The sequence below is a fragment of the Lolium rigidum genome, chromosome 6 (assembly GCF_022539505.1).
Source record: "Lolium rigidum isolate FL_2022 chromosome 6, APGP_CSIRO_Lrig_0.1, whole genome shotgun sequence".
Classification (NCBI taxonomy): Eukaryota; Viridiplantae; Streptophyta; class Magnoliopsida; order Poales; family Poaceae; genus Lolium; species Lolium rigidum.
The window spans coordinates 288708152-288727054 of record NC_061513.1 but is presented as its reverse complement, the minus strand read 5'-3'; positions in this window follow the sequence as shown (position 1 = coordinate 288727054).

Genomic DNA, 18903 nt, shown 5'->3' with positions numbered 1-18903 from the left:
CCAATTCTTGAGTACCCCCACAATACCTGATTATGGGTAAGGCTTTAGCTGGAAATTTACATGTCTTAGTATGGGTTCCCTTTGAACAAGCGTCATAGAGGTTATGCCGAGGCTGCCTCCGTTGAAAGTGAAATGACGTGAAATGAGGTGAATGTACGACCCAAGCCCTGTGCAGTTCCCGGGATAACAGTTGGCTATCACCGGGAGGCCAAGCTCATGGGGAGAGGTGCCTATACTAGGGTATGTAAGTGAAAGGTTAATGGTTGATGATCCGCATACTGAGTTATGATTATTCAGGGTTATCCCTGACGGATGTAATCAAATGTTGTGGCACAAGTGTGCAACCTCTGCAGAGTGTAAACCTATTCGAATAGCCGCGTCCACGGTCATGGACAGTTGGAAAGGCCATACTGTTCCGTCATCAGAACTTTTCCCCAAATGTGACTTGTGAATTGAATTTGAAATGTGACTTTGTTTTTGAATCACAACAGAGTTGTGGGAATGACACTAATGTTCCCACTTGAGTTAGTTAGCATATGAGGAGTCTTTTACTAAAGTGTTTATGAACTAAAGATGGCTTTATGCAAATAAACCTAGAGCTTAGGGCACTCTCTCTACAACTGTTAGTGCATACACTAGTATTAGTTTGTGAGTACTTGAAAGTACTCACGGCTGTGTCCCTGGCTATTCAAATGGCCAGACTATGAAGAAGAGCAGCAGTATGAAGGTGACGGCCAACAGGACATCTACGACAACTAGGAACCTCTTCTAACGTCAAGCGTTGCCTGTGGAATAGATAGTCCACTACTACTTCGCTTCCGCTACGTATTAGGTAATGATCATTAGATCAAGTGTTGTAATGAGACTGGATCATGTGATCCTTTTTATGTAATGACTACTATGGTATTGTAATGAATGATGACTCTATGATATTCAACTGTTATGTCTCGCAAAAACAATCTTCCTGGGATTGCGATGTATGGCATAATAGGCATCTGGACTTAAAAATCCGGGTGTTGACAAGTTGGTATCAGAGCCATTGTTTGACCTTAGGAGACCCTAGTTAGAATAGACGTCTGAAAACTTAGTTTCAAAAAAAAATGAAGTGAATATTTGTGAAAAACTTATTCACCCTCTTACCCTTGAGACCTTTTTCAAAAGATGAAAGTTATGCTTCACTTTGAAATTCTACATAAAATTTTGATACACTTGCACTTCTCTAACTTACTCCTCCAATTCACTTATAGATGGAGCCACTCAACCAGACCAAGTTTTACCAGTTGGGCAATGGTGGGAATTTGGTTTTCGAGAGGGACTTGGACGCCCTGTCTGACCTTCTCGATCGCCCGCACCCGGAGTTCCACGGAACTGAAGTCAACGACCAGCCCGGAGGGGAACTTCAGTGGGTTATCACCGCTGATCTGAGGGGCAAGATGGAGCCTCCTACCTCTGAGAGGATCCTCTTTTCCATCAGGGAAAGCAACTGGCTGGACGTACTCGCTCGTGCTCTGCAGGAAGCACTTGCCCGTCTGTGCGGACAGCACGTGACTGAGCTCCAGGGGACTCGCTTTGCTCACTTTGCAAGGCATGATACCATTGGAGGACCCATGGCACTGTCATCACACCCAGTGCTGAAATATCATGTGGAGCACCTGGACTTTATGCTGCACGAGACCCAGAAGGAGCTGGACAATGCTCGTGTCTACGCCAACCAGACTCACCTCCACCTGGCTCAACATGCCGATGCTATCAAGATGCTTGCGAAGGACCGCAAGTCACTCCGCCAGCAGCGTGCCAAGAAGGACGCTACCATTGCGCGCCTCCGCGCCAAGATAGTATCCCTGGAGGCAACTGTTCAGGCCCAGGAGACTCAGCTGAGGGAGATGGAAGAAGAAGGTGAAGACATTCAGGGAGGAGCTGCTTTCCTGAGTGATGACGATGACTTCGAAGAGGATGAGAACACCGATGTGGAAGACTATGAGTTCATGGATGCTGGAGAAGATGACTACATCCCGATAGATGTAGATGATGAGTAGTTGCACTTGTTCACTTGCGTAGGTGTGAGTTGTATCAAGGTCCCTTGTATCGTAGCATGGAGAAATGGTTCTTAAAACCATTAATGTGTGTTAGCTTGTAATGTGTGTTGTTGGAATGAATGAAAGTGTTGTTTGTTGTCAACATTACAAAGTATTCAAGCTTTAAACTTTTTGAACTTACTCAAAACAAGCCATAGAAAATTCCCTCTTATCTCATGATCTATCTCAATGTTCAGATGGCCCCTCCAACCCGTAGCGCAAATCAAGATGCCATGATGCAGATGTTGCAAATCATGCTGGAAGATAGAGAGGCTGAAAGAGCTGAACGACAGGCCAACATTGCAGCACTTCAACAGCTGGCTAACAACAACCATGGCCATGGAAACCATGATCACCCAGGGTCAAAACTGAAGAATTTCCAAAACACCAACCCTCCTATGTTCAGCAAAACAGAAGAGCCACTCGATGATGATGACTGGCTCCAGACCATGGAGAACAATCTGGAAGTTGCGGGAGTCGAAGCCGCAGAACAAGTCTTGTTTGCCACTCACTACTTAGCAGGACCTGCAAGAGCCTGGTGGACCAGCACCCGTGCCATGAATGCCGGACAGATGATGACTTGGGCAGATTTCAAGCTCAAGTTCAGCAAGTATCACGTGCCCCCGGGTTTGATAAAGAAGATGAGGGATGAGTTCCGGGAACTCAAGCAGGGTAGAATGTCTGTGGTAGAATACCGCGACAGGTTTCTCACACTGTCAAGGTACGCCCCGGACGAGACCGACACCACTGAGAAGTGGAAGGAAAGGTTTCTGAACGGACTACACGACGAAATGCAAACAGTGCTAGTCAACATCCCCTTTGCCGACCTTGAAGCCCTGGTGGATTCCGCCATCCAGATGGAGGGCAAACTGCAGCAAGCCAATGAGAACCGCAAGCGCCGCACGATGAATCAGAGTGGGCCCAGCAATAACTCAAGGTATCGCCCCAGCTCAAGTGGAGGATTCACCCCCAGAAACAACGAGCCCCATGTGCCGCTGTCACGTCCGAGTTTCCAGAATCGGAGTGGAGGACACCCAAGGCCAGGAGGCCACAACAACAACAACAACAACCACCATGCCAACAACAACAACAACTTCAACCGCGCCCCGATGAGAGCCCCCAACAACAACAACACCAACACCGCTCCAAGGACTGGGAGCAACGCTGTCCCCGTCGCCCCCAAAGACAAGTCCACCATTACTTGTTATGAATGTGGAGTGGTGGGACACTACTCCAATGAGTGCCCCAAAAGGTTAGCCAAGACTGCCCCCAACACCGCTGCACCTGCTCAGCAGCAACGTCGTGTCTCCACCGGCAGGAAGTTCACCCCCAACAACCCGAACAACCGCGGCGGCCGCCTCTTCCACATGAACGCCGAGGAAGCCTAGGAAGCACCAGATGTAGTGTTGGGTATGTTCTCTGTTAACTCAATACCTGCAAGAGTGTTGTTTGATTCCGGAGCATCGCATTCGTTTGTTACCGAAGATTTTGCATGCACTAGTAAGATTCAACCAATCAGTTTGAAACATGTCATGATAGTTCAAATACCTGGTTCAACTACAAAAGCTAGAAAAATTTGCAAAGATGTACCCATCAGGATATATGAAATAGATTTTTATGCAAATTTGATTGTTCTGGGAACAAAAGGTTTGGAAGTAGTACTGGGTATGGATTGGATGTCGAAACATCATGGATTGATTGACTGTGCCAAGAAGGCCATCACCATGACTAGTAGCACCGGAATATTAATAGAACATGTGTCTGAAAGGCTGCCCAGAAAGTTCACCTGCAACCAGAGTTTAGCCAAGCCAACTTTGGATCAGATCAGGGTCGTCTGTCGATACCCCGATGTGTTTCCGGATGATCTACCCGGTATGCCCCCAGATCGGGATATCGAGTTTATCATCGAGCTAATCCCTGGAACAGGACCTATAGCCCAGAGAGCCTATAGCATGAACCCCGTAGAGTTAGTGGAACTGAAGAAGCAACTGGATGATATGTTGTACAAAGGTCTGATTCGACCAAGTGCATCGCTCTTGGAGATCCCCAGTTTTGTTTGTGGATAAGAAAGACGGTGCCACTCGTTTATGTACGGATTACCGTAAGCTTAACGATGTCACCATCAAAAACAAATACCCCTTGCCAAAGATAGAAGACCTGTTTGACCAGCTGACCGGTGCCAAAGTGTTCTCTAAGATTGATCTTAGGACTGGTTACCATCAACTGAAGATTCGTGCAACGGATATCCCCAAAACTGCCTTCACCACCAGATATGGATTGTATGAGTACAATGTCATGTCATTTGGATTGACCAATGCCCCCGCTTATTTCATGAATCTCATGAATAAGATCTTTATGAAGTTTTTGGATAAGTTTGTCGTTGTCTTCATCGACGACATCCTAATCTACTCCAAATCCGAGGAAGAACATGAGCAACATTTGGAAGTTATCCTAGAAACCCTTAGGCAGCACAAGTTGTACGCCAAGTTCAGCAAATGTGAGTTTTGGTTGAAGGAAGTAGGATTCCTGGGACACATCTTGTCTGCGGGAGGAATTGCCGTAGATCCCGCTAAGATCAAAACCGTTGAGGAATGGAAAGCCCCAACCACCCAGACCGAAGTCCGTGCATTTCTGGGATTAGCGGGATATTACAGCAGGTTTGTTGAAGGATTTTCCAGCATCGCAAGACCAATGACTCAACTATTGAAGAAGGACAAGAAGTTTGAATGGACTGACAAATGTGAAGAAAGTTTCCAGCAGCTCAAGAGCAGATTAACCACAGCCCCAATATTGATCATGCCCGATATCACCAAGCCATTTGACGTCTATTGTGACGCATCCAAGATTGTTCTTGGATGTGTGTTGATGCAAGAAGGCAAGGTGATATCATACCTGTCAAGGCAACTGAAGCAACATGAGCAGAACTATCCAACCCATGACTTAGAGTTAGCAGCAGTAGTCTTAGCCTTGAAAGTATGGCGTCATTACCTCATGGGTAATCGATCGAGATCTATTCGGATCACAAGAGCTTGAAGTATATTTTCACACAGAAGGAGCTGAATATGAGGCAGAGAAGATGGATAGAGTTAATCAAGGATTATGATATGGAAATTCACTACCACTCCGGCAAGGCCAATGTGGTAGCGGATGCCCTGAGTAGACAGCCAATTCAGTTGAACTCCATGATCGCAGAAGAACAGCCTAGTTTGTATCAAGAATTTGAACAGTTTAGACTAGAGCTAGTTAGCGAAGGATTCCTAGCGAGCATTGAGCTCCAGCCTACTTTGATGAGTCAAATCAAGGAAGCTCAGAAGGGAAATGCCAGCATTGATGGAATCAGGAGTCAAATAGCTGCAGGAAAGGCACCGGGATTCACCGAAGATGAAGAAGGAGTGCTGTGGTACAACGGACGCCTATGTGTGCCGTCAGATTCAGAATTGAAGCAAGTCATTCTGAAGGAAGCCCATGATACCCTGTATTCCATTCACCCCGGAGGAACCAAGATGTACCAAGACCTGAAGGAACAATTTTGGTGGCATGGAATGAAGAGAGAAATTGGAAGCTACATCGCTAAGTGTGACATCTGTCAACGAGTCAAAGCAGAACAACAGCGACCCGCAGGATTGCTGCAACCATTATAGATTCCTGAATGGAAGTGGGACTCGGTAGGAATGGACTTTATCACTGGTTTGCCCAAATCAAGTAGAGGAAACGATTCCATATGGGTAGTGGTCGATAGATTGACCAAGGTAGCCCATTTCATCCCCGTCAAGACCACATACCAAGGCCCAAAGCTAGCTGAGTTATACATCTCCAGAATAGTCAGCCTGCATGGAACCCCGAAGTCAATTGTGTCAGATAGAGGATCTCAATTCACCTCAAGATTCTGGCAGAAAGTGCATGAAGGCCTAGGAACCCGGCTGAATTTCAGCACAGCTTATCACCCGCAGACTGATGGACAGACCGAGAGAGTCAACCCGATACTTGAAGATATGTTGAGAGCCTGTGTGCTAGAGTATGGATCTAAGTGGGAAGACTGCTTGCCTTACGCAGAATTCTCATACAACAACAGTTATCAAGCCAGCTTACAAATGGCCCCCTTTGAAGCCTTGTACGGAAGAAAGTGCCATACCCCTCTGAACTGGTCAGAAGTCGGAGATAGTCAAGTCTTCGGTCCCGATATTCTCCGCGAAGCCGAAGAGAAGGTTCACAAGATCTGTGAGTACCTCAAGACCGCACAGTCAAGACAGAAGAGTTACGCCGACAAGAGACGCCGAGAGATGACCTTCGATATCGGAGACTTCGTATATCTCAAAGTGTCACCCCTCAAAGGAATGCAGAGATTCCAACTCAGAGGAAAGCTTGCCCCCAGATATGTCGGACCCTTCAAAGTTCTGAGTCACCGAGGAGAAGTATCATATCAGCTTGAACTACCGGAAGAAATGTCCGCTGTGCACAATGTGTTTCACATATCACTACTTCGGAAGTGCTTAGAAGTGCCGGAGAAGACGGAGGTGTTCAAGAACATCGATCACAGGTCGGTGGATATCAACAAGGACTTGACTTATCGCGAAATGCCTATTCGCATCCTGGAAGAAGCTTTCAGAACCACCCGCACCAGAAGTATCAAGTTCCTGAAGATTCAATGGAGCAATCATACCGAAGAAGAAGCCACTTGGGAGCGAGAAGAAGATATGAAGAAGGAATTCCCCGATCTCTTTAGGACCTAGTTTTCTTTAAGATCTCGGGACGAGATCTTTTGTAAGGGGGAAGGGTTTGTAACATCCCAAATTTCAATCAATGAGAAATGGTGGTTCCCAAAATTTAAATTTTAGCAACCAACAAAAACTTTTATTTTTGCATATAGTGCTATGCATAGTGTTTGTGCATTTGTGTGACAATTGCCATGATGTGTGCTTGTAACTCTTACCTTTATACTAAAACCCTACCCTTGATCCCTTGAGATCACAAAGAAAAGCAAAACAAGAAAAGAAAAGAATAAAAATGGAAAATCACAAAACCCTCACATATGGTTTATGCCATTTTTGAAATTCTTCAACCTAGACCCTTTTGGCTTGCACCATTGGTTGGAGATGGTTACTAAACACTTATACACACTTTTGGAATCAAAGAAACTCAAATCAAATCAAATTGGAATTCAAAATGAGCTCACATGCACTAATGGTCACATGTGACATTTATAACCTGATGCCTACTTTGAGCCATCTTATTTAGAGATTTCTAAACCAAACCTTGCCAACTCTTTGCACCTCATCCAAGACCACATGAAGATGAACAACTTTGGTGTTGACCACTTGGACCAGATCATCACCAATTGCTCAAAATAAAAGTGCAAAGTTGCTTCATACTCACAGATTCAAGATCATACCCATTTTGGTTTTTCACAAATCCACTCTCCTTGACCAACCAACACAAACCACTACATCACAAGTATTATATGAATCACTCCCATAAAATTTGGTGCCAAAATTCAAAACTTGAGTTCTTGCGGCCATTTGACCGAACAGCTTGCAGACACCAATCTGCCAACTCTGGACATTGCAATGTCCAGCAGTTCTTATCCTAAACCCTCTTGCTTTGGTCATCACAAGTACCCTCCTACACTCCCTGCACCTTGCCAAGCACCAAAGACAAGGAATGGTACACTACATCATCACCATTTGACCAAAACCATGCCATGCCGTGGCATGACATGGACATCACCATGCCATCTCTCCCTCTGGTCCACTCCAGCATGCACAACCTTGTCACATAGCCTCCTCACACTTCCCTGCACCTGCTAGACACGGCCATCGACGATTTAGTGCACCACACGCGCCAGAACACGTGATGCCCAGACACGCCCAGGCGTGCCAGGCCACGCCAGAGCGCGCACGGCGAGCGCCACAGACGCGCACAGGCATGACATCGCCCGGCCAACTCCGTTGACCCCTTCGCTCTCTCTCGGTGCCAGTAGACTCCCCGTGACCTCAGCAACCGCGTGGACACGCCCATTGGCTTGTGCTCGACCCGTCGCCGTCGCCATGGCCGACGCCATCCGCAACAGATACAAGGACGCGAGGACGATGACGAGCGCCACAGACCACCATTCTCAGCGCGCTGACGCTCGATGTGACCGCCAGGATGTCGCCTACTCGCCTGCATCATCGCTAGGACCTCTCCGCCACTGTAGACGCGTCGTCGACGATGACCTGCCCCGCTCCTCGCAGCACCCCTGGACGCTATAAAAGGAGGCCCTCCCGCGATGGATTTCTCACGCCACTCATCTCCTCTCGTCTCCCTGAGCTCCCTCGACCTCTTTCCCCTCTCCAATCCTCACCGTAGCCGTCCAATTTGTCACCGGAGCCCGCGGCGGTGCCGAGAAGGGCGCCGTCGATTTCAGCCACCATTGGAATCGCCGCCTGTACCAGCCGCCTCGCCGTCGTCCGCAACGTCGCCCTGCACCAACGCCGTCGATCGCCGGAGCCCAGGATCGCCGCCGACCCCCTACCTCCGCCGTGCCAGCGCCCGCTTCTCGTCGACGATGACGACGACGCTCCACCGTCAGATCCTCGTCTAATCCAACGCCCCACAAGCAGCGTACCGATTCGGTGAGTTAAACTCGCTGACGAGTGGCCCCCACCTTGTCAGGCGGGCCGCGTGTGCGCGACATACTGCTGGGCCGGCCCATTCTATTTTTCACTGTTTAGCCTGTTTAGGTTTCCCGCCAGGCCCAGTTAATTCAAAATTCGAATTTCCAGTTTAAATCTTTTTTGCTTACTGGTTCCATTTTCAAAATTAAATAGAATCAAATCTACCCAACGAAATTTGATGAATTTGGTATTGTTGGAAAGCTGGTGAAAAACTCTATCCAACCCCACTGGTCTCATCTCAAATTTCTTTGTAGAATTAATGTGACAAAAATAACAAGGTAGGGCCTTTTCCAACTTCAAACAATTATTAAAAATCAACCCTAAGTGATTTTGAGTTGATTCCAACTCTCATAAATCACATTTCACATACTCTACATGTTTATGTAAAAACATCACAAAGTTGTTTGTATGATCATGGACTAGAGCAAACTAATGGCTATGTAGCTATTTCTAGCCCATTTAAATCATCCAAAATTATTTCTTAATTAGTATGAGAGGTTCCCTCTCATTTAAATCATGGTCTTAAGCAATTCAAAGTGATGTGTTGACTTGGTCCATATCATCTCATAATGGATTACTTAGAGACATTAAATTGTTGTAAGAGTAAGGTTTAAATTGTATGAGGTTAGTACCTCATTTAAATCATTTTTCCCAAATAATAGATACGAAGTGTTGACCTTGATCAACATGAATTCATACCTTATTATTATTTGAGGAAATTAAATTGTAAAAAGATTCAATGAGAGGAAATTATTTCTCTCTTATAAGTTTTCTTAAACACTCAAGCCAAACCCTTTTTGTGCCTAGTGTTGTAAGGATAGAATAGTGGATGTGAACAAATTGAGTGCTTAGTATAGCCTTAAGACTTGTTTGGTGATGGTATACCTCGTATTCGATTTTAGACGCTAGTACCGAGGAGTACCAGGAGGAGGAGGTCTACTTACAGGAAGAAGAAGACCACTTTGATCAGTACACCAACCAAGGCAAGCTAATATTCTTGCAAGCTACCTTAGTGCAAAGCTCTCCTTGAGCATGGCACTATTACCCTATTACTTTGTGTTTCACTTTGCAATCCCAGTTTTTATCTCTCAAAGCTTTACCTTGATTTGCAAGTTTACTTTTATAGTTAACTTGAGTCTAGATAAGGAGTAGTGCAAGAACATCAAAGTTAGCCTAGAAAGCTACAAGCTAGCTAGCACCCCTCATGCTTAGTTGCTAGTGCTAAATTAAAAGTGACTACTCTAGCTGGGAACTTGTGAAACTTTTGAATTCTGAAAACCTTGGAATGATGAGTCATTCTATTGAAAGATTTGAAGGTGAATGTAACTTGAATGAAATGGTGTTTTTGATGAAAACTGATGATTGGGTTCGGATGCGATACCCTTCCAATTCTTGAGTACCCCCACAATACCTGATTATGGGTAAGGCTTTAGCTGGAAATTTACGTGTCTTAGTATGGGTTCCCTCTGAACAAGCGTCATAGAGGTTATGCCGAGGCTGCCTCCGTTGAAAGTGAAATGACGTGAAATGAGGTGAATGTACGACCCAAGCCCTGTGCAGTTTCCGGGATAACAGTTGGCTATCACCGGGAGGCCAAGCTCATGGGGAGAGGTGCCTATACTAGGGTATGTAAGTGAAATGTTAATGGTTGATGATCCGCATACTGAGTTATGATTATTCAGGGTTATCCCTGACGGATGTAATCAAATGTTGTGGCACAAGTGTGCAACCTCTGCAGAGTGTAAACCTATTCGAATAGCCACGTCCGCGGTCATGGACAGTTGGAAAGGCCATACTGTTCCGTCATCAGAACTTTTCCCCAAATGTGACTTGTGAATTGAATTTGAAATGTGACTTTGTTTTTGAATCACAACAGAGTTGTGGGAATGACACTAATGTTCCCACTTGAGTTAGTTAGCATATGAGGAGTCTTTTACTAAAGTGTTTATGAACTAAAGATGGCTTTATGCAAATAAACCTAGAGCTTAGGGCACTCTCTCTACAACTGTTAGTGCTTACACTAGTATTAGTTTGCGAGTACTTGAAAGTACTCACGGCTGTGTCCCTGGCTATTCAAATGGCCAGACTATGAAGAAGAGCAGCAGTATGAAGGTGACGGCCAACAGGACGTCTACGACAACTAGGAACCTCTTCTAACGTCAAGCGTTGCCTGTGGAATAGATAGTCCACTACTACTTCGCTTCCGCTACGTATTAGGTAATGATCATTAGATCAAGTGTTGTAATGAGACTGGATCATGTGATCCTTTTTATGTAATGACTACCATGGTATTGTAATGAATGATGACTCTATGATATTCAACTGTTATGTCTCACAAAAACAATCTTCCTGGGATTGCGATGTATGGCATAATAGGCATCTGGACTTAAAAATCCGGGTGTTGACAGGGCTTTTGACGAATCTTTCCCGGCGCAGGGCAGTCCTTCCAACCTTTCAGTAACGTATCAACCTCTTCGCCGCTCCGCTTACGTGGAGGTCCTCGGGGTTCATCTGTACCATCGAACAGATCTTCACGCTTTCTCCACGGGTCAGTCTTGTGTAGCCACTTTCAGTGCCCCATGTAAACGGTTTTCGAAGAGCCGGGATCCTTACCAAGCTGCAAAAACACCGTCTCGTCCATGCACCTGACACATGCCTTGTGTCCATGGCACACCTGGCACGAAATATAACCGTATCCGAGGTAGTCTTGCACCGTCGTGATCAACGTGGCTCTCAAAGGGAAATATTCTTCCGCGATGGCGTCCCATGTATCTACCCCTTCCTCCGCCCACAACGTTTCAAGCTCCTCCTTTAATAGTTCAAGATACATGTTGATGTCATTTCCTAGCTGTGTCGGCTCTTGAATTAGCATACTCATCTGTATGTACTTCCTCTTTATGCACAGTCAGGGCGGGAGGTTGTAGATCCATACAAACACGGGCCATGTGCTATGTGTGCTGCTCTGGTTTCCGAACGGATTGAATCCATCCGTGCTCGCACCCAACCTGATGTTTCTGGGATCTGCCCCGAAACTTCCGAATTCAATGTCTAATGCTTTCCACTGGCTTGCATCCGAAGGGTGTGTCAGCACTGGGTGTTCAATCCGCTCTACATCATTCAGCACTGCCTCCTTTCTTTCAGCATGCCAGCGCATGAGCTTTGCTTCCTTGCGGTCCGCGTCGAACCGTTGCAGCCGGGGGGGCGAGCGGGAAGTACCACACAACTTTCCGAGGAGCTTTCTTCTTCCCTTTCTTGTACCGTTCAGCGTCACACAACGGACATTTGGTCTTGTCCATGTGCTCCTTGCAATAAATGATACAGTCGTTGATGCAGGCGTGATATTTTTCGTCGGGTAAGTCGAGAGGGCACGTGATTCTCTTGGCCTCGGCTAGACTACCAGGACACGTGTTCCTGGCAGGAAGGAGATCTTTCAAGTATTCCAGAATGTCGTTGACGCTTGTGTCCGTCCATCCGTGTTTCGCCTTCATCTGCAGCACATCGAGCGCTACTCTCAAGCGGGACTCCTCCAACCCGCGACCTGAGTCGTACAACGCAGTATTCGAGTCTGTCTCCTGTTGCTCAAGCTTTGATTTCCGCTTGGTGCCTTTCATCTTTTCGAGAAGCAGATCTTGAAGATGAGGGTCCCGCACGACTGAAGCCAGCGGCACCTCTTCGTCATCGTCAAGGTTATTGTCCGCGTCTTCAACATTTTGTTCATCATGATACTGATCTGCATCATCATGTGCGACAAAGTCTTCATCGTCATCAATATCATGATGCCCTCCTTCCTCCCGGCCATTACCACCTGCTGCCGTCGCCCCATTGACCTCCACGCCATCATCACTCATCCATTGAGTGTGTCCATGCATGAAACCATTAGTAAGCAGGTGCCCCTGCAATTTGCCTGAATAGGGGTCAAACCAATTCCCTAGTTTGCATTTTCGACACGGACACAATACCTCCATGAGGTTATTTTCATACATGTCGGCGATCGTGTGTTTTAGATATCTGATGACGACGCTTTCCCTCATCTTAATAACCATTATCGCCTGCACGACAAGATATATAATTGATTAGAACCATGCATCCGTCGGTAGTTTTCACGGAAAATTTCAGCATGACCTTCCTACACGGTAGGACATAGGAGCGCCAGAAATGTGCTGAAATGGAAACTTAACGAATCAACATTTTGGCCCAACGTTGGCAACTCATTTTCAACGCCAACACCAAGCACAAACACAACATATATGCCACACACGAGCTTTGCTTCAAATTTCCAATATACAACGATTTCATTCCTCAATTTGTTCATTAATCACCTATTTGGTTGATATGTTAGTCGACGAGATCGAGACGTCACGCCACGACCACGACGTATGGATTCCGACTTTCTAGATCTAGATCTAGATCTAGATCTAGATCTAGATTGAGCGGTCAATGAGGGATAGATAGATCTAGATCTACATAGGGATGTGGGAGATGCATGTAGGAAGGGAAGATTTGCTCAAAAAATATTATTTTCTTTGGTCAAATTGGCCAAATTTGGGGTAGAAAGGGGCAAAAACTAGCTGGGTTGGGAGAAGGCTCGGGTTGTGTGGGAGGAGTGGAGGAGTAGTGGGGTGTGAGTGCTAGTTAGTGGCAGAAATAATGCCCAGGTTACTGCCGGCGCACCGGGCTGTGGGTGTACCGGCAGTATATAGCCCATTCGGCTCTGGTGTGGGCCAGGCCCAGGAATTACTGTCAGCGCACGAGGCCAGGGGCGCGCCGGCAATATTTAATTATCACCGGCGCGCCCCTGGCTTGGCGCGCCTGCAGTAATTCCTAGGCCTGGCCCGGATCGGGCGAGCCCAGGCCAGGATCTATCCCCGGCACATCATCCTTGCGGGTGCGTCGGTAGTAGGGTGTCATCGCCGGTGCGACGACAGCTGGGTGCGCCGGCACCAGTTGCCACCGGCGCATGAAGAAAGTGCTGCGCCGGCAGTACTACTTCCACCTATAAACATTTTCCTAGTAGTGCACCGTGCGGGACTAAAGGGGGTGGGGTTATATAAGGGGCACGTCTTCCCCAGACCGTTCCCCACACCGAGACTTAGGCATTTCGTGCGCGAGGAACTCACAGGGATGCCATTAGGCTGCCCGATTGCACCGTCGCCGGCCTCTCCGTCACCCTCACGCTTGCCGTCGTGCGTCGCCTCCGCACACGCGCATCGCCTCCGCCGCATCGCGTCGTCGCCTCCGCCGCACCACGCACCGCACGCACGCGCCCTGTCACCTCCGCTGCACCGAGCCCTGTCGCCTCCGTCGCCGCACCGCGCCGGCCGTCGACCCAACTCCGGTGAGGCTCTGGCCAGCGCCGTCCCGGCCTTGTTTTTATTTTTATGATTTAATTAGGGTTAGGGTTAGGATTTAATAAATATGTTTTCTTATATAAATGTTACTTCTATTTCTATATATATGTTAGTTCTATATATGCACATTATGTATATATTAATAAATATGTTATATATATATATGTTAGATGTATATATTAATTATTTGTATATATATGTTAGTTTTATAAGCAATTATATATAAAAACTACAATTATTAGGAGAAATAGAAATAGTTTTATTATTAGGAGAAATAGAAATAGGGAAAATAGAAATACTATTATTCTTAGTTTTATATGCAATAGGGAAAATTTTAGTAGGAGAAATAGAAATTGAAATAGGGAAAATAGAAATAGTTTTATTTTATATATGAACTATTATTATTAGTTTTATATGGAATAGGGAAAATTTTATATTCGTTAGTTTTATATGCAATAGGGGAAGTTTTATATATGAACTATTATTATTATTTTTATATTTGTTAGTTTTATATGCAATAGGGAAAATTTTATATTTGTTAGTTTTATATGCAATAGGGAAAATTTTATAGATGAACTATTATTATTAGTTTTATATTTTTAGATTTATATGCAATAGGAATAGTTGTATTATTAGGACAAATAGAATGTGATAGAAATAGGATTATTTTTGAAAAGTAGAATGTGATAGGATTATTTTGCAAATAGAAATAGGATTATTTTGCAAATAGAAATATAATTATTTTGAAAATTATATAAACTGCATTTTGAAATAACATTGTGTGCATTTTGCAGAAAATATGGATTCACCTACCAGAGACCTAGAACAGGAAGATATTCTCGAGGGTATAATCCACGATGCCCCCGATGTTGAACGAGCTGAATCTTCGTCGTCGTATCTGAACCCCTCCGGGGATGGAATGGAGGTCGACCGACGTGAGGATGAAGCCAACGCCGATGATGGAGAAGCCGATAGCTCTGATGATGGAGAAAGCGATAACTCCGATGATGGAGAAAACGGCGAGGTATATATATATATATATATATGAAGTTCCACGATCACTAGTAATATGTGGAAATATTGGAGGGAGTTGTATATATTAAGTTGTATACATATAAATTGACAAATGTTTCTTCTCTTAGGCCTCCACATCGAGCAAAGTTACGTAACGAGGGCCGACAAAAAAATTGGATGGATGAACGCATTACGCATTTCAGGTCATATCCCCTACGGGCGAACCCAAGTTACCCAAGAAGGCTGCCGCCGTATTTAAGAAATAATGCAGAGTTCTGGTTAGGGATCACTGTAAGGGTATATTGCCCCTATGTGTGGTTTTGGTAATTAATGACAACCCCTATGGACTAATGTTTTCATTGAGTTTATATGTAGGAATATTCCATAGGTACTACTTGTAGTCCATGTGTTGGATTCAAGTATGGATGCCATGAAGATAAAGATATACCTTGAGTATTGGCATCAAGATCATCGATTTGAAGACATATATGTGAGATGATCAAGAAGAAGAAATGAAGATGGAGTTCCTATGTGGAACTCAATATTAGCCATACTCTAGCTTATGTGATAAGCAATGGATGATCAAGATCTTAAGTGCTTGATTCCAAGTGAAGAATTCAAGTTATGGCTCTAAGTCGGTGTCATGATAGTCTCATGAGTTGAGCTATGGTTGACTAAGATTTAGAGCATGCAAACAAATGAATAATTCTTTATACACCTCAAGATAGAATGATAGAGCATGAGAAGATACAAGGTTGACCAATACAAAGAGTGAAGAATAGATTCAAGTTTGGTCAACACATGAAGCATGAAGAATGTGCCACATGAAGTCATGTGGTATGGTAAGCCTTGTCAATTATGCTTTATGAACTAACCCATCATATATGTGCACTTGTGTAGTCCGTGTGGGTTAGGTATCTTTCCATGGGCATGCATCAAAAGGGAGATCTCATATAGCCCATGAGAGGATGACATCAAGTGGTGATCATCATCAAGGCTGAGTTGGGCAAGTTCAAGTTGAACATCTCAAGAGGATCATATGCTTGAAGCTTGCCGTCCATTTGGTGATAATGGACATGTGAAGATGTGCATCAATGGAGCTTTCCCATCATGGTGTATGGGGGAGCATTTGTGAGTCTTCACGAAGCAACAATGATGAAGTGAGGCATTCTGGCTTGAGTGGAGCTTGAAGAGTTATCATCAAGATCAAGCGGGATGCGCAAGGCAAAGGTATGGCCTTGCTAGTTTTTCCTTTTACCGGTCTCAATGTGGTTGTTGGGAGACCGTACTATAGGATAGATAGCCGCACTATCAAGAGGGGCTTTCGGTTGAGTAGCTTGATCGCGTCATCTTAGGGAGCTCAATCCTTTGCATACTTTGCATATCCCTATTGCTTCTTGGTGTTTCTCTGTGTGAGGTTCTTGAGCTTGTTCCTAGCTTTACAACAAGCCCAAGTTCATCGAAAACAGAATCCGCATGCATCTTCTATTGCGTTTAGGAGTTTGGACGACTTCACCGTTTCTTAACGGTGGGAAACTCCCTCTCTAGAATCATCTAAAATATTCTGTGAGGAGTCTCCATATTTCTATTTGTTGGGGTTCTTTCCAACAAAATTGGTTTCATCTCAATCGGAGTTCAGGAGCATTTTTTATTTTATGGAAAAGGGCTGCTCAGCCTCAGGCTGGCCATAGGCCCGGCCGACCGGCCGTGGCACCGGCTGGCCCGGTTCCGACCGGGCCCAGGACCGGTGCACACCGGGCACTATCCAGAATAGTTTCCAGCTTCGCCCGGTGCTGGTCCGGCCTGAGGTCCTGTTTGGACCGGCCGGGTCCGGCCCCTAGTCCGGTCTGACCGGGCGGTGGACCGGCCTCCCCGGCGCAGGTTCTGCGCGACAAAGTCTCGCCCCAGTCACGACCCGGCGCCAGCTCGAGTTTGGACCGGCTGGTCCGGTCTGTGGCCCGGTCTGACCGGGTCCTGCACCGGGCGGCCCGGCCCTAGGCCCGGTTGACCGGGCTCCTCGGCTGATGCTGAGCTGGACACCTCACCCAACGGTTATATTTCCCCTTGGACTATAAATAGGCCTTCTTCCACCTTGGGCTGGACAAGTTCTTCTACTCTCTCCTCCATTGTTGACTTTGAAGAACTTGCCCTCTCTCTTGATTCCCCCCATGATTCTTGCTCATTCTTGAGGGATCTAAGAGAGGAGATCTAGATCTACAATCCCCACCAATCCATTTCTCCTCTAAGTGAGGGGAACTCCTTGGATCTAGATCTTGGAGTCATTTGTTGATTTCCTCTTTGTTCTTCCTCTCTAATCTCATCCTAGCATTTGTTGCTTTGGTGGGATTTGAGTGTGAAGGATTTTGAACACCTCTAGTGTTCTTGCTTTCCATCATTGCATAGTGTTGAGCTCTCCACCACGATTAGTTCGAGTGAGAGACCGTGAGCTTGTTACTCTTGGAGGGAGACCTCCTAGTTGGCTTGGCGGTTGGTGCTCCGGTGATCTCTTCAAGGAAGATTGCGAAGAGGCCGGGGCTTCTCCTTCGTGGAGCTTGTGAAGTGGTTTTGGAGCTTGCCATCTCCGGAGTGGAGGAAAAGCTAACCATAAGGAAAGGGCCATTATCCTTCGTGGGTTTGGCTCAGAGAATAGGCTGAGCCTTCGTGGCGTTGGGGAATCCTTCGTGGGACCTCCAGTCCTCCAGACGTGACGTACCTTCTTGCAAAGGAAGGGAACACGGGAATACATCCTCGTCTCCGCGTGCCTCAGTTATTTCTATACCCGAGCTTACTTTCCTTGTGATAGCCATCGTGCTTGAAGTACATATATCTTGCTATCACTTGTGCTACATATATCTTGTGCCTATATTGCTTAGCTCTAGTTGTTGTTGTTGCACTTAGGTGAGCCTAGCATATTTAGGGTTTGTGCTTGTAGAATAAATATAGTTTAATTCCGCATTCTTACAAGCCAAATCTGTAAGAGTTTTTAAACGCCTATTCACCCCCCCCCCCCTCTAGGCGACATCTCATCCTTTCAATCACGTCCCGATCAGCGTTTAGGAGTGGCATAAGCACAAAAGGCAGACGATAGTGAGTATGTCGCCAAAAGGTACAAAGAGGGTCTTTGGAATGACCTCATGGCACATTTCAACCTGCCAGAATGCGATGATCCAGCCGTCTCTGCAAAATTGAGGGAGAAAGTCAAGTACTGGACTTTTAAGAAGATGGCCAAACTGTTCCGGGTGTGGAAGAAAAACTTATGAAAGAAGTATCTGAAGAAAACGAAAGTGCCAGTATTCGAAGGCCATCTATCGAAGCAGGCGAATCACTGGAAGGCATTTCAGGAGTACAAGGAATCAGAAGATGCCAAGACCTTTCAGATAAGAACAAGAAAAATGCCGAGAACAAGGTGTATCACCACAAATTGGGGCCAGGGGGCTACGAGACTGCCATGCCTAAGTGGGATAAACAAGATTAAGATATGCTTGCTAGGGGGATCGAACCAGAACCAATCTGCGGTGAGTGGAAATTGAGACCAATAAATTTGTTCCTTGCGCATGGTGGTTCGTACGACAAAGAAACAGGGGACCTTCTTTGCAATGACGGTCTTAGGGTACCGAGGGAAAATTGGAAAAAAATAGTGAAAGAAATTAAAGAGGGGAGCAGAAAGTTCTGTCCCAATTGAGAGAAAGACTTGCTGACACTGGTCCTCGGGAATGATGAACACGGAGGACGAACATGAGGCTTTGGCCCTTCTTACCTATGGTGGCTTGGGTTTGCGAAAGACCAAGATACTTACAGAAGCCGAGCGAGAGC